Genomic DNA, 14,116 nt, shown 5'->3' on the forward strand with positions numbered 1-14,116 from the left:
AGCGCTGGACTTCCGTAGGCGACATCTCCGTTGGGTTCAACGGGATCTACTGCTGAATAACTCTGCCTAGGGTGAAACCCAACTCGGCAATCGCTCCTTTCCACCCGGTTTACACGCATTGGTGCAGCCGGTTTTAAATCCGCTACTGGCTGCAAAGGGCGTTCGCTTTAAGCTCAGCGACCGACTACAAAAAACAACGAACCTTTTCACCGCGATCTAGCGAGGCGCTTTGGGTGTGTGAGTTGTGGAGTGTGTGGGGGTGGGGAGAGGAGAGGAGAGGAGTACGCGCGCTCATACACACACACATACACACACACACACACACACACACACACACACACACGCGGAGGAACTACCACACAGAGCTTGCGAGGAGCTCCCAGCCATTCGGAGGCGGCGAGCGAGGGGGAAGCAAGTAGGCATTGGCGGAGAGACCGGGATCGCGAGAGCATCACCAACCACAGGTAGCCTCTTATACCTATTTCTCCCAAACCATCCCAGTCTGAAAAGAGGGGGGGAAAGAGAGCATTTAAAAAGAAGAAGAAGAAAAGAGGGAAAGAGAGAGAGGAGGGGGGAGAAAAGAAAGAAAGCGCAGCCAGAGAAAGAAAAAAAAAAGGTTGAGAGAGCTTAGAGACGGGTAAGCTCAGACCTCCCACCTTAACCCACCTGCCAATCTTCAAAACGAAAGGAAGATGCTGTTTTGCACCTGAAGGTTTTCTCGTTTCGCGCAGCCCAGAAATCGCGCAGCTCGATGCCCTGCTTGGGATTAAAGGAGGACCGTCGCATCGTGGGAAGAAAACTCTAGCTTCGTTGCCCTCCCCAAACCCCACTCTCCAGCGCTGCCCAAAACCGAAAGGCACTTGGACAGAATCCCACCAAACCGACGAAGAGCTAACAGGAACGAGAAAAGCAAGAGAGGTAAGTGGGTACCACCTTCTCTTTGCCTGTAGAAGGAACGGGTGGAATACGTGTATGTGTGTACGTGCGTCTCCGCGCGCGGGTGTATATAGACTCCGTGTCTTTCCCTGCCTGGTCTTAGGGTGTCGTTTTAGTGGCCTCCTTTTGGACCCAAATCAGACTTCAGAGCTTTGGATGGATTTGTGTAGCTAGCCGGTTCGACTTTTCGTCTTTTTGAGTTTGCCCGGGGAAGAAATTATCACCGTCACCTCTGGCTGAAAGTTAAAACCGGTAGGTAGGCTGACGTTGAGAGGTAAATATCCTCTTGGCTGGAGTTTTGGAAAAAGGCAGCAGACAGACAGGTGAGCGCAGGAGAAAAATAAAACCGTCTTCTTTCTGGGCTGTAGTTTTTGCTCCGTGGTATTTATTGTTAAATAGTTCTTTGCACCTCGGAAGCAAAAGAGACCAAACTCAAGCAAGTATCTGTTTATGGCGACTGTTGGTTGTTGCTTTCGGTGTAGTTCCTGGAAGTTTGGCTGTGTTAAGTTGTAGGATCAGCCAAGAACAGAGTGAAAATGTGAGTCAACAGAAAACGTTTTCAGTGGTGCAGTTGAAGAGCCCTTTGGGAAAATTCTCAGTTGCTGAAAAGATGTTTTTAAAAGGATTTTTATTAGGGGATGAAACTAAAGTAACTAATAAATCTTTTTTATATATGTGGACCAACCTGGCATGTGTTTGATTTGGGTTTTTTGGAACTAATTCAATTGTTTCTTCTTTTCACACAATCTTATGTTTGCTTAGTTCCTTTCATTAGTTTAATTTGGCACATAGTTTGTTGGTCCTGTTTTGAAAGTTTTTCCAGCATTTGTAGAAATCTTTCCTTCCTTCCTTCCTTCCTTCCTTCCTTCCTTCCTTCCTTCCTTCCTCCCTCCCTCCCTTCCTCCCTCCCTTCCTTCCTTCCTTCTTTCTTTCCTTTCCCCCTTTCTTTCCTTTCTTCCTTCTTCCTTTTTTCTTCCTTCCTTTCTTTTCCCCACATCTCACAGGATAACATAATGTTATATATTTATAGTTAGATCAATTTTTCTTCCTCTCCTTGTCATCACCACACACACACACACACGTAGAAATTTTTAGGATCATTTGGCTCTTTTCCACTTTTTTTTACTCTGTTCTTTAAGATCTGGAATGTCGAGAGATCATTTATTGATCTTCATCAGCAGACAAAATTCTAATTTGGACAGATCTCTGGAATTAGACAATATGTATGTTTGCATGGGGTTTTTCAAGATAAAGTGCATTTTGAACTTGTGAGGTGACTAGAGTAATGAATGGTTGGTGGTTAATTATAACTAACTTTATGAAGTTTTATTACAAGTAGTTTCATGTTATGTGCAGTTTATGAGAAAACTAAGTGTGGAAATTTTGGAAAGTTTTTAAAGAAGTTTCACAGTTCATTTTTTTTCATTAGTGTAAATATTCACCCATGAATTAATGAAAACACTTTTGAGAATGTGTCAAACTAGAAAGTGCAAATCCAAAAGTAGAAGAATTTTACAAGGGAATGGTGGATAAACTATAAATGAATGGAAGGGGTGTGTAATCAAGTTCTTAACACTGCCAATTTTAATTTGACTATATGAGTAAATAAGCATGACTAAAAGTTATGATACTTAAAAGCACTGTGGATAGAAGATCTTCCAATACTTGAAAAGTAATAACAAGTGAAATAGAAAAGCATTAAAAAGTATCTGCGAAACATTTAAATACACTGAATATAATAAACCATTAATACTTATGGAGCTTGATAAGGAGAGTGATAAAATTACAATTGTCATTTTTTTCATTATTATTACTCTTATTCCGTATTTACATATAATGAACCATTTTGGTAATAACTCATTTTGTTTGCTTCTGGAACATAAATATATATATATGTATAGGAAAATAAGTCAGAAAATGCAACAAAAGAAACTGTCATCTATATTTTTCCAATAGAGAAAGAAGACTGAAAGAAGAAGGGATGGTAAAAAAGATGTATAATAGCAAATATTGCCAGATATGCTTGAACTATTTTAATTGAAGTGTGTATCATATAGAAGCCAGGAATTGTATTATTACATATTGTTTAGTTTATGCAGTCTTTCGAACAATGGAGGAATCCGTAATTAAATATATCTCTGTGTTTGCATTGGTTTGCTAGTTACTCAGTCTCTCCTTGTTTTGGTACCAGGGATTTTAAAAGATAGTTGCAGTTTTTCTGAGAAGTGTGGTTTTGTTACCATATCAATGTAGGGATTGTCTTGTCTTTCATATTTCATCTTCTTTATTGTCTTTTAGTGTGCATTCTTTCTCAAGTCTTAATTTCACAATTTGTAAAGTCACAGCATCAGCAAGGAAGTGTTTGTTCATGTAACTCAGTAAAGTTATCAAATTTAGTGGTATCTGATGGGGCGTTGACCATAAGTTTAGAGATTGTAATGGGGATAGACAAATTCATGGAGGCAAAGATTGTTGAAAGATGCTAATCATTCAATAACTTTGTAGGATCCTGAGTAGGTTTTTTATAAGAATGCACACCAGATAAAGGCTGTCTTTTCATTTTTAAGTTTTTGGACCTTAATTCTAATGGAGTAAGATTCTTTTTTTTCTTTTTTGATAAATGTCCATATTCTTTGTATGTTAGTTACATGTGACTCTGTCACTGCGTGGGCAATTCTGTTTTAATCCAGATTGTTGATTTGACTCAGATGATTCAAATCGTGGAATTGATTAAGAAAAGGACGTCAATTCAATGCTCTAAACAGCTTGGGTCAACCCACTTCAGAAAGTCAATTAAATTACAAGTGAGGGAAATAACTCTTATGTATCTTCCAAATCTTTGGATAGATTTGGAGGCAGTGGATGATTCAATTTCAAACAGATAGACAATTCCGAAAGTCAGTTTGATTTTGAGATTCAATCAAATCTCCTTTTGGATCAATTGGTCTCTGAATTTAGAACGGGATGTAGAAAATATAAGAAAATCACTAAGCCTCTTCAGCAAAGACACAGAGACATGCAACATGCACAATTAAACAGATGGCTATGAAATTATCTGGTATGTAATTTCTATTTTTTTCCCTAAGGAAAAAAGTAGAAGGATATTTAGAAATTTCCTCTAATTTTTTTTTTCAGTACTGTATACAGTATCTTGGCTTAGCATATTTTCTGATTTGCTACAGTTCTCTAAAACAGGAATAACAATTACAGCCCCGTTGTATGAAGTTCTATATCTGAGTGGCTCTTCAAATGCACGGCATAGGGAATTATGTAACTTTTTTGTTATTAAATTCAATAAGGTTTTTTTTTTTTACCCTAGGAGTTGAAATTGAGATGAACAGATTTTTTTTTTCCTGGCTAGGACAGCTTAACCTTTCAGTAAAGATCAAGGGATTCAACTGAGGGTATTTTAGATAAACATGATGCAGCTGCTACAGGAATAGGCGCCCCTAGATACTGTAACAGAACAGAGGGCAAAGTGTATGAGATTCTGTTTGCATCCTGAAAGAAAAGTCTAGGTTTTCGAGAATCCACTGAATAAGTTGCTGATGTGATTTTGATTGATGTGGTTTACCAAAAAGAAAAAAAGAAAAAAATTAACTTGTTTGGTGTTCCGGAAAAACTATTGATTCTATTAAAGAAAAGTTGATAGTACTGGAAGGTATTCCAAAAACGGTTTAGGGACCAGTGCATGTCAACAAAGGGTAAAATGTCCTCTTTGTGGAGTCAAAAATGAAAACACTTTTCTATGTATGTCTATCTAAGATGCTATATTTTTTTTAAAAAAATAATTTGCGATGCATTGCAATGCATCGCGCAAAAGGCTAACTTTTTCCCATGGTACGTCCCCGCAGTTTTCAGCCAAAATAAGTAATCTTTCATTTTTCCTCTCTTTGGTGGCATTTGTTTAGGAAAAGAGGGTGTGTGTGTGAAATGGAAGGAGCTGGGGAAAAATCCACAGCTTTTCCTTTCATAAAATTCCACAAGCTGGCATAACGAACCCTCCCCTAGAAGGGTAGGGATTTTAAGATAAGCACATGGAGGTAGCCAGGAATACTGTATTCTTAACTACATCCAAAGGGATGTCTGTATCCTTTTGCACGTTTATTGGGAGTGAGCTTAGTTGGATTTATTCAGGTTTGGGGGATAGGCATTTTTTGGGTAGAGGCAACATAAAGCCACATCACTCATACACACAAACATATACACTTTGGAAGGTCTCCCTGTATTTTAATGTTAATCTGACAGAATGAGAACATTTTTTCATTAATTATGTTCACTAGATATTAATTTTCAGCAATTTATATATTCATTCATTCATAAAATTTATTTGCCGCTCATCTTCTATCCATCAACTCTGGGTAGTTTATAACATGAAAACATTGAAAACCATGAAAATATTCCATTATAAAAGCACAGCAAATAAAAACATTAAGAGATAAAAATCTAGGAGACAAGATAAAAAAGCAGGGAGCCAACAATTTTATGGTTGCTGCATTAAACAAACTCAGTCCGCATGCTTATACTGCAAAACCTATATTGCTCTTATTTTTTTATTGTTTTAACCCCTGTAAGCGTGATTCATGAATGGAAGGCTTTCAAATCAGATCAACAATTGTTATTATTATTTTGTAGTTAGATTATGATTTGGGATAGGTAATGGTGAAACCTTAATTTATCAGATTTCCCTACATGTGGGCTCTGCAGGCAATGGGCCAAATTTGTGCTTGGACTTTTGTATAATGACATCAACATGCAAATAGTGCAACCTACATTATTTGCCTCAAATTACCAAATTTGCATAATGATGCCTTTGTACAAATTATGGAAGCTTTCACCAACAGCATACTTTCCAACTGAGTTGGAAATGAAAGATACCTCCATTCCATTTAGTCCATTATATCAAAATTTCACTCTAAATTCAGTAACGGAGTTTATGCCACGGGAACCCATACTTTAAATACTATTATGCATAATTACGGTGATTAATTTTAATTATGTATCAGTTAAATCGAAGTAAGCATTCTGACCGTTCTCAGTTCTTTGTCCTGTTCTTGGCTGTGTTTATTTCTGTTGTTGTTGTTTTAATCTGGCATCCCCCTGCAAGATTTCAGGCAGCCTTTTTATTGCTCACTTCAGTGCTGCACCTCTATAATAAACCCATTTTTACAAGTAAATAATATTTCTCAGCGTGTTTAATATAATCATTTAAATACAAATGCTCTGTAGACTCCTCTCAAGCATTCAGCTGAAATGACAGAGAAATATATACGTCTAAGCTTCCTTGCTTAAGGAACGTATGATTACTTCCACAAGAACACCAATGCTTAGTGAGTCTAAAATCTCTTTGAAGGATAATAAGGTTTGCACTTGAATTAGATTTCCAATGTTAAGTAGCCTAGATATAAACTCTTCCATGAGGTGACAATACAAACATTTTCAAACTGAAGTATAGTTTTAATATCTGTGGCAGTCAAGAGATGTTCTTTTTTTCAAGGCTCCAGTTTATGATATTCTATTTTAAATGGACAGATTGACTTTTTTAGGGAGGGGTCAATGTGTACTTTTGTCTCCTCCTCTGTTGCCCCTACCTTACGAGTGATGAGTTATCTGCCTCTAGGAAAGAAGATACCTTCCAATTCAGCAGTGATTTCAATATTTTTTAAAATTAGATTGCAACATTTTATGGGTTTTTTTCCTTCTTCTTCTGACCTGCACTGAAAGACAGAATACAAATTCAGAATAAAGATGATTTAACACCTAGGTGACAGTACCTAAGAAATTATGATTGATTTTTTTAAAAAGCTTAAAAAATGATGAATCTGGTTAGCACTTAGATGGGAAAACATCATAAAACCCTAAATTTTTAAACCAGGCTAAGAAGCTAAAGTAAGATTTTGGAAAATGTGGTAGTGGCAATTCATTTCTATATTGCTATCAAGAAAATGGCATGAATCTATAAAATCACGGACTAAAATGACATCTTTTCCTGTATCATGATCACCAAAACGTCCAGTGCCACTTTTGTTATTATTATCACTGATTTAATTGAGAAATTTGAGAACATGACGTAGAGAATTTCACAAAAAGCCTACCATGATAGAGCTGCCTGTTCATGAGAGAGCCCATAAGAAGGGGTACAAAGGGGAGCAGATGTGATACAAGCTCCACCTCTTTCATGCCATTGAACGTAGACACAAAACACACAAGGGATGAAGCTTACATTGTGATACCGCAATGCTGGTTTCATTATTTTGACGAAAGCCTTCAATGCCACGAATACCTTTGGGCACGCTTCCAAACAGAGCAGTACTCCAGAGTCAGCCAAACTTTTTTTATTTTCTAACAATGCCTGTGGGACCTTTATGGAGTCCAAAGATCTTCTTTTAAATATATATGATGCTATAAGTCATTCCTTCACCCTATGTAATTATTTGAAAATGCTTTTTTTAAAAAAAAAAGTTAGGCAGGGAGTCTAATGCACCACTGCACTAGGCATTGCATATTAATAGTTTCGTATTTAATTCTATCTGAACTTTGTTCAGCTTTTATATTTGAATACATTGCAGAAATCAAAGTCTGCAGAGCCAATTTTAGCAAAGGCATGTACTCTGTAAGGCAGGGAAGTCCATCTTTATGGCAAATAGCCAGGGTGAATTAGCCAATTGTGGAAACTACCTAACTTAACCTACCTACCTACCTATATCATCTCTCTCTCACTATCATGATCTATCTCTTTATCTCTCTCTATCATCTCTCTCTCTCTCTAATCTCTCATCTATCTATATCATCTCTCTCTCTCTCACTATCATGATCTATCTCTTTATCTCTATCATCTCTCTCTCTCTCTCTCTAATCTCTCATCTATCTATCTCTATCATCTCTCTCTCTCTCTCACTATCACGATCTATCATCTATCTCTCCAGTGGTGGGTTTCAAATTTTTTTATTACTGGTTATGTGGGCGTGGCTTGGTGGTTGTGGTGTGGCTTGGTGGGTGTGGCAGTGGAAGGATACTGTAAAATCACCATTCCCAGTTACTACTATCAAGCCAGATAGCACCTATAGTACATACCATAGCTGTGTATTTGGGTTTTCTTGCCTAAATGCAGAAGTCTATATGACTAGACTTATACTTATTTCACATATTCGAAAACTTAATCTTTCTAAACAGATTAAGGTGGAACTCTTTCTAAAAATGATTCTACACATGCATTTTCCTGGCCTACTGTGTTTCTCCAAAAAGGAGGCTGGAACTTATTTTCTTTTGACCCCCGAAAATATGGCTAGGCCTTCTTTTTGGAGGGTTCTAATTATCGACTCACCTTGCAGCGGTGGCACCGACAGCCCTGCCAGCAGGCACCCGCTGCTGGGCCCACTTCTTCTGCGGCTGTTTGCCGCCACTCGCAAGTATCACCGAGGCCTCCGTTTTGCCTTCAGATGCCTTCCAGAAAGCCCTCTGCTGCCGATAATAGAGCTCCATATCGATCCAGAGCTCTGTTATTGGCTACAGAGGGCTTTCTGGAAGGCATCTGAAGGCAAAATGGAAGCTGGGGCGATGCATGTGAGTGGTGGCAAGCAGCCACAGAAGAAGCAGCTGCAGAGGAAGGCGAGATAGGTGTCGGTATGTGCAAGGCTGGTAAATAGGGCAGCTCCACCACCCCCATTGTTATGTTCTGAGCATGGACGCAAGGAACGGAGACGAGGCAGAGAACTTGTGAACTTCAACTCTTTATTAACGATTAAGAACAGAGCAAAAACCATGGGAAGCAGCAGCAGCTCTTTTATAGAGCTGGCTGCTGACCCGTTAACCAATGATTTGCATTCCCACGTTTAAATTGTACCCAATGAGAGATGTTCAACTAATAGCCAATCAGGCTGCTCCGTAAGGACCAATCCCTGCTCGCTATTCATGGGCCAATCAAAGGTGCAGGATTACGAGCCTGCTTTTCTCGTAAGGTTGACAAGTTTTTATTAAATAGTTTTTATTAGTTCATAACACCCATCCCCACCCTAGCTTATTTTTTAACCTATGTGCCTCACCCCACCCCCTACATCCCAGGTGAGCGGGGTCTTAATTAGGGCTAATTTTGTGAGTGGGGCTTAATTTGATCACATGCGCTCAAAACTCTGATAGGGATTCTTTTCAAAGTGGGTCGTCTTTTTGGAGAAACATACTAATTTCCCAAACATTTCGTCCAGCATAGCACCCTTCCACACATCCTTGTTCTTAGCTCTAGTCAAATCAGTTTTTTCATGTGGCTTTGATAGTAACGAGAAAGGTAATTTAAGAAATCTCAAGGGAAGTTTGCCATGTCTCTATTTAACTAGCATTCAATAATTTGTACTTTAAAAGAAAACACAGAACTCTCTAGCTTCCTGAGACAGATTTAGCATACGTGTTGAATTCTCATAAAAGACAGGCTTCTTTTTCAGCTGTGTAAAACCTTGTCATCCATCAAAAAAAAACAAAAACCCTGAGCTTGAAAAATGGTATAAGCAGGCTTGCTTTTCTCCTGCTATTGCTGTTATCCAGCCAGGTGGGAGTTTATGACATTTGCAGATTTTGCATATCTGAGGTGCTACAAACCATTGATTTATCTAGCTTTTTTTCTTTGCAAGCTGCTTGCAAGTCTGTGAACAGAGCCAATGTAAGGCTTGAAGTGATATTCTTGAAAAAGGGATATACCAGAACTTCGATGTCATAGAATCACAAAGTTTGAAGGGAGACTCTAAAGGTATTTAGCACATGGATAGACAACATTTGAGGGTCAATTTTGAGATCATGCTGTGATCATGGAGTAGGTCTAAACACAAAACAAGCAGAAGACAACTTTGGTGGTTAGTTATTTAGTTAGTTAGTTGTTTGCTATGTATTCCAAGGAGTTATTTCTTATTTATGATTAAAAGATAGTACAGTGCATCTTTTCAAAATAAATACGAATTTTAATTATTAATTAGAAATTCCTCCTCCTCTTTTCCTCTCTTTCTCCTTTTTTTAAACACAAAACAAAAGGTTTAATTTATTCCGTACATCTGTTCAAATAGTTTCAAGGGTTATTGCTGCCCAACAATACTTTAATTCCTTACTTCAAGACATTATGGTTGTTTTTTTTCCTATGTGATAGAATACAGACTATGGTGAAGTTGTTGGAATCAATGGCAGCATCGAAGTAGATAAATTAAATTCCATTAATTTCAAAGGGATTTAGTCATGAACTAGCCTTAATGCTACCCATGAATTCTGGAAAAAAATTATTTAGAAAGACAGTATACAAACATATTAAATACATAAATTTAAGTAAATTCTAGTACTGGACAGGGAAATCTGTCTGCGTGCTTTCCTATCAGTTTTTATTCAGTTTGATGAAAGAGAATACTATTAGTCTTTCAAAGGACAATTTCAGAAATGCTTATGGGGTGAATATAGTATTATTCTATGGATTTATTTACTATATAAGGTAACCGAGGGGTTGTCTGAATGGCCCATCTCACACTGTTCGATTGTTTCTCAAATGATCTGCTGCCTTCCTGGTTCCGTGCTCTCCAGTTAAGTACCAAGTAAACATAACATGGATAAATTCCTTCTATTGGCTTTTTTTTTTTTATAGTAGTGGTCCTAATGTTACTGGAAATGGGAAAACCTGCCTGTAAGAAATTTCTTGCTCCCCTGGAGAATTCGGAGAACTCCAAAGCTCTCTTTTGCACAGCTTTCTCATAAAATAACATTCATATCTTGAGACATAAAATGTATCGTTTTATTGAAATCTTGAAATGAGTTCCTTGTTAATCCACTCTGCAAGTATCAACCAGCTTTCCTGTGTCCCAATCCCATCCTTTATCCTCACACATTTGGGACTGGTAGAATTTCCAAACTGAAGCACTGGACAATGGTTACTAATCTTTTTTTTAAAAAAAATAGCTATTTTCTAAGGCTGGGGTCGCCAACCTTTTGGACGTCAGGGTCCACCAAACTCATAATTTTAAATCCCAGGGACCACTAACCGGTTCTGTGGGTGTGGCCAAATTTGTGGGTGTGGCTTGGTGGTCATGTGACTGGCTGGGCATGGCTTGTATGTAAATATTATAAATATCTATATAAATATTGATTTTTTATAAAAAAATAGCAACTTTTACCCAAAATCAGGCAAAGCAGGCAGGCAGATTGAGTTGCTCACAGAATCGCAGATTTATTCAGAGAACTATCTATCTGCCATCAGCTAGCTCAATCTGTCACATAAAATTTGCTAGCAAGTGAACTCACAAAATTATCTCACAACACACCATGTCTGTAAATATTGAATTTTTTATAAAAAAAGAGCAACTTTTACCCAAAATCAGGCAAAGCAGGCAGGCAAGTTGAGTTGCTCACAGAATCATTCAGTGATCTATCTATCTGCCATTGGCTAGCTCAGTCTCTCAAATTTGCTTGCCATGAGTCTGCACTGAATAATAGAACCTTCAGTCCTAAGGGAGGTTCGGCTGTGCTTAAAAGCAGAGCCGAAGATCTAAAGACTAGCTAGAAAGCAAGAAATCCAACCATTTCCTGCTTCCTAGCTAATCTAAATCTCCTGGCACAGCAGAACACCTGATGGTCGGAAAAAGGAAAAATAGAAATTTAGCAGGCAAGTTTGCCAGGTAAGCAGTGAGTGGGTGGGGAGGGTTCCTGTGGGCCATGTGGGCAGTGCAGCCTTGTGTTTCTGCACAGCCTGGATTAATTGCTTTGGGGGGGTGCTCTGAGGTGGGATTTCTCTGCTGTCCACCAACATTTTCTCACGGCCCACCAGTGGGCCGCCCCCCAATAGTTGGCGACCACTGTTCTAAGGCTGCTTAAGTGGCCTGTGTTACTTTTAATTAAATGAATCTTGGGAAAAAATAAACACAGATAGGGCAGACCTTGTAAGCAGCAATAAAACTGTTTATGAATTATAGAGTGCCATCAGACATGCTTGTTTCCTATGAATAGAATAGAAAATAGAACAGAACAGAATAGAATAGAAACTTTATTGTCACTTTAAATGGACACTAATCAGCGTACATCAAATTGAAATTTCATTGCATTCAGCTCTCAAAAGATAACCATTATGCACACACACACACACACACACACACGACACAGAGAAACATCAATCTAGTTTGAATGTGTGTGTGTGTGTGTGTGTGTGTGTGTGTGTATATATATATATATATATATATATATATATATATATATATATATATATATATATATATATATATATATATATATATGTTTTCTGAGGTTCTTGCGGGTATTTGTATGTGGATCTTTGGTTATTCGGACCGAACACTTCAACAACAGAATAATAAAATAAAATAATATAATAATAAATAAAATAATAATAAATAAAATAATAAAAATAAATAAAAATAAATAAAATAATAATAAAACCGAACACTTCAACAACAGAATAATCAGAGAAGCCATAGAGATAGAAACGCCCACACAGCATGAATAAAAGAGATGACACCTCCCGCTTACCAGCCATTTGAAACCGCCCTCATGAACAGCAGTACCTAACATGATGAATGACACCAGACTCCACACCCACGAGGGCCACACAAGATGCCACCACCACACTTCCACGTAAAAAGCAGACTCACACCCATACAGAAGATGAGACACGACCACAGACCAGAAGCCGCACTGCAGCTGCATCACTCCCACTTCAACCCACCCTGAGCCATACATGAAGCGAACTGACCCCCCACCATGAAGATGCAGCACGACCAAAAACTCGAAGCCAAACAGCAAGATCACAGCTCACCAGCTCAAATCCCCAGTAACTAAGACCAACCTGAGCACAACCAAGCCCCACCTGAACAGAACACACCTCCAGCCAATCAGAACATGGCCAACCCCCAACCAATCAGAACACAGCCAAACCCCAACCAATGAGAACACACCCCACCCAATCAGAACACAGCCAAGCCCCCAACCAATCAAGTCACACCCCACTAGCAGTTAAAAGGAAGAAGCAGCTGCAAGCTCACATCACTCTGAGAAGCACAGAGCTGAAGACAAGAAGCCTGAAGATGATGAATGAGACTTCATCGAAACGTTGCCTTGATACTTCCAATCTACGCGGGGAGAAAACCCGAATAACCAAAGATCCATATATATATATATATATATATATATATATATATATATATATATATATATATATATATATATATATATATATTCTTAAGTTTTTGCGGGTACTTACATGTATGGCATTCAGCTTTGCTCGGGTATTTTCCCACGTCATTGTAGTTGTGCTTTTAAAGTTGTAGCGGCGTTTCGGCAGAATCTCATCTGCCATCATCAGGCTTCTGTATAGTGTTCATCTGTGAGTCAGGCTTTTGAGTTCTGAAACCACTGTAAAGCCTGACTCACAGATGAACACTATACAGAAGCCTGATGATGGCAGATGAGATTCTGCAGCAATCGCTACAACTTTAAAAGCACAACTACTATGACGTGGGAAAATACCGAACAAACTGAATGCCATACATGTAAGTACTGCGAAAACTTAAGAAAATATATATATATATATATATATATATATATGGTGTTCGGCTTGGTTCGGGTATTTTCCACGTCATTGTAGTTGTTCTTTTAAAGTTGTAGCAACGTTTCAGCAGAATCTCATCTGCCATCATCAGGCTTCTGTATTGTGTCCGTCTGTGAGTCAGACTTTTACAGTAGTTTCAGATTTGAATTTGGGGCAGCCTATTGCTGTGCCAGAATGGTTTTTCTTCATCCTGATTGGTTGGGAGTCTTGGTCTGTGTTTATTGGTCTCGGAGTTTGCTGTGTTCTGCTTGATTGGTGTCTCTAATATCTTCTGTCTGTTTTTGGCTCTTTTTGTATCTTGATTGGCTGGCAGCATTGTGTTGCTTTAATGGAGGCCTTTAGTGCAGCTTGGCTTCCGGGTAAATGGACGGCTATCATTAGTTAGGAAGCTGGGTTTCATCTGGGTGCCTGGTTGGGATGTTTGAGCTGGAGGTATCAGGGGGATCTGTTTGTGCCCAAGTGTTTGCCTGGCTTGTGGTGTGGAGATTTTTTTGTTTGTGAGTGCAGGCTTCCAAATGATTGACAGCCTGGTGGAATCATCTCTTCTATTCATGCTTTCTGGTCTTTTTTCAATCTCTATGGCTTCTCTGATGATTCTGTGAT

The 14,116-nt window shown here is 38.5% G+C and overlaps 1 protein-coding gene across 1 annotated transcript in view; it reads left to right on the forward strand.

Moving 5' to 3' along the window:
• The first annotated feature begins 334 nt into the window (after positions 1-334).
• The window catches only part of CNTN5 (contactin 5), a 763,035-nt gene continuing 749,253 nt past the window's right edge, over positions 335-14,116 (forward strand). Inside the window, exons 1-2 of the mRNA XM_087966176.1 lie at positions 335-464; positions 732-918. The gene's annotated coding sequence lies outside the window, so the exon portion shown is untranslated. The remainder of the gene's footprint in view (positions 465-731; positions 919-14,116) is intronic.

Source organism: Notechis scutatus, chromosome 5 (genome assembly GCF_049901735.1).
Source record: "Notechis scutatus isolate UNSWTSFEM ecotype Mainland chromosome 5, rNotScu1.2, whole genome shotgun sequence".
NCBI classification, from domain to species: Eukaryota; Metazoa; Chordata; class Lepidosauria; order Squamata; family Elapidae; genus Notechis; species Notechis scutatus.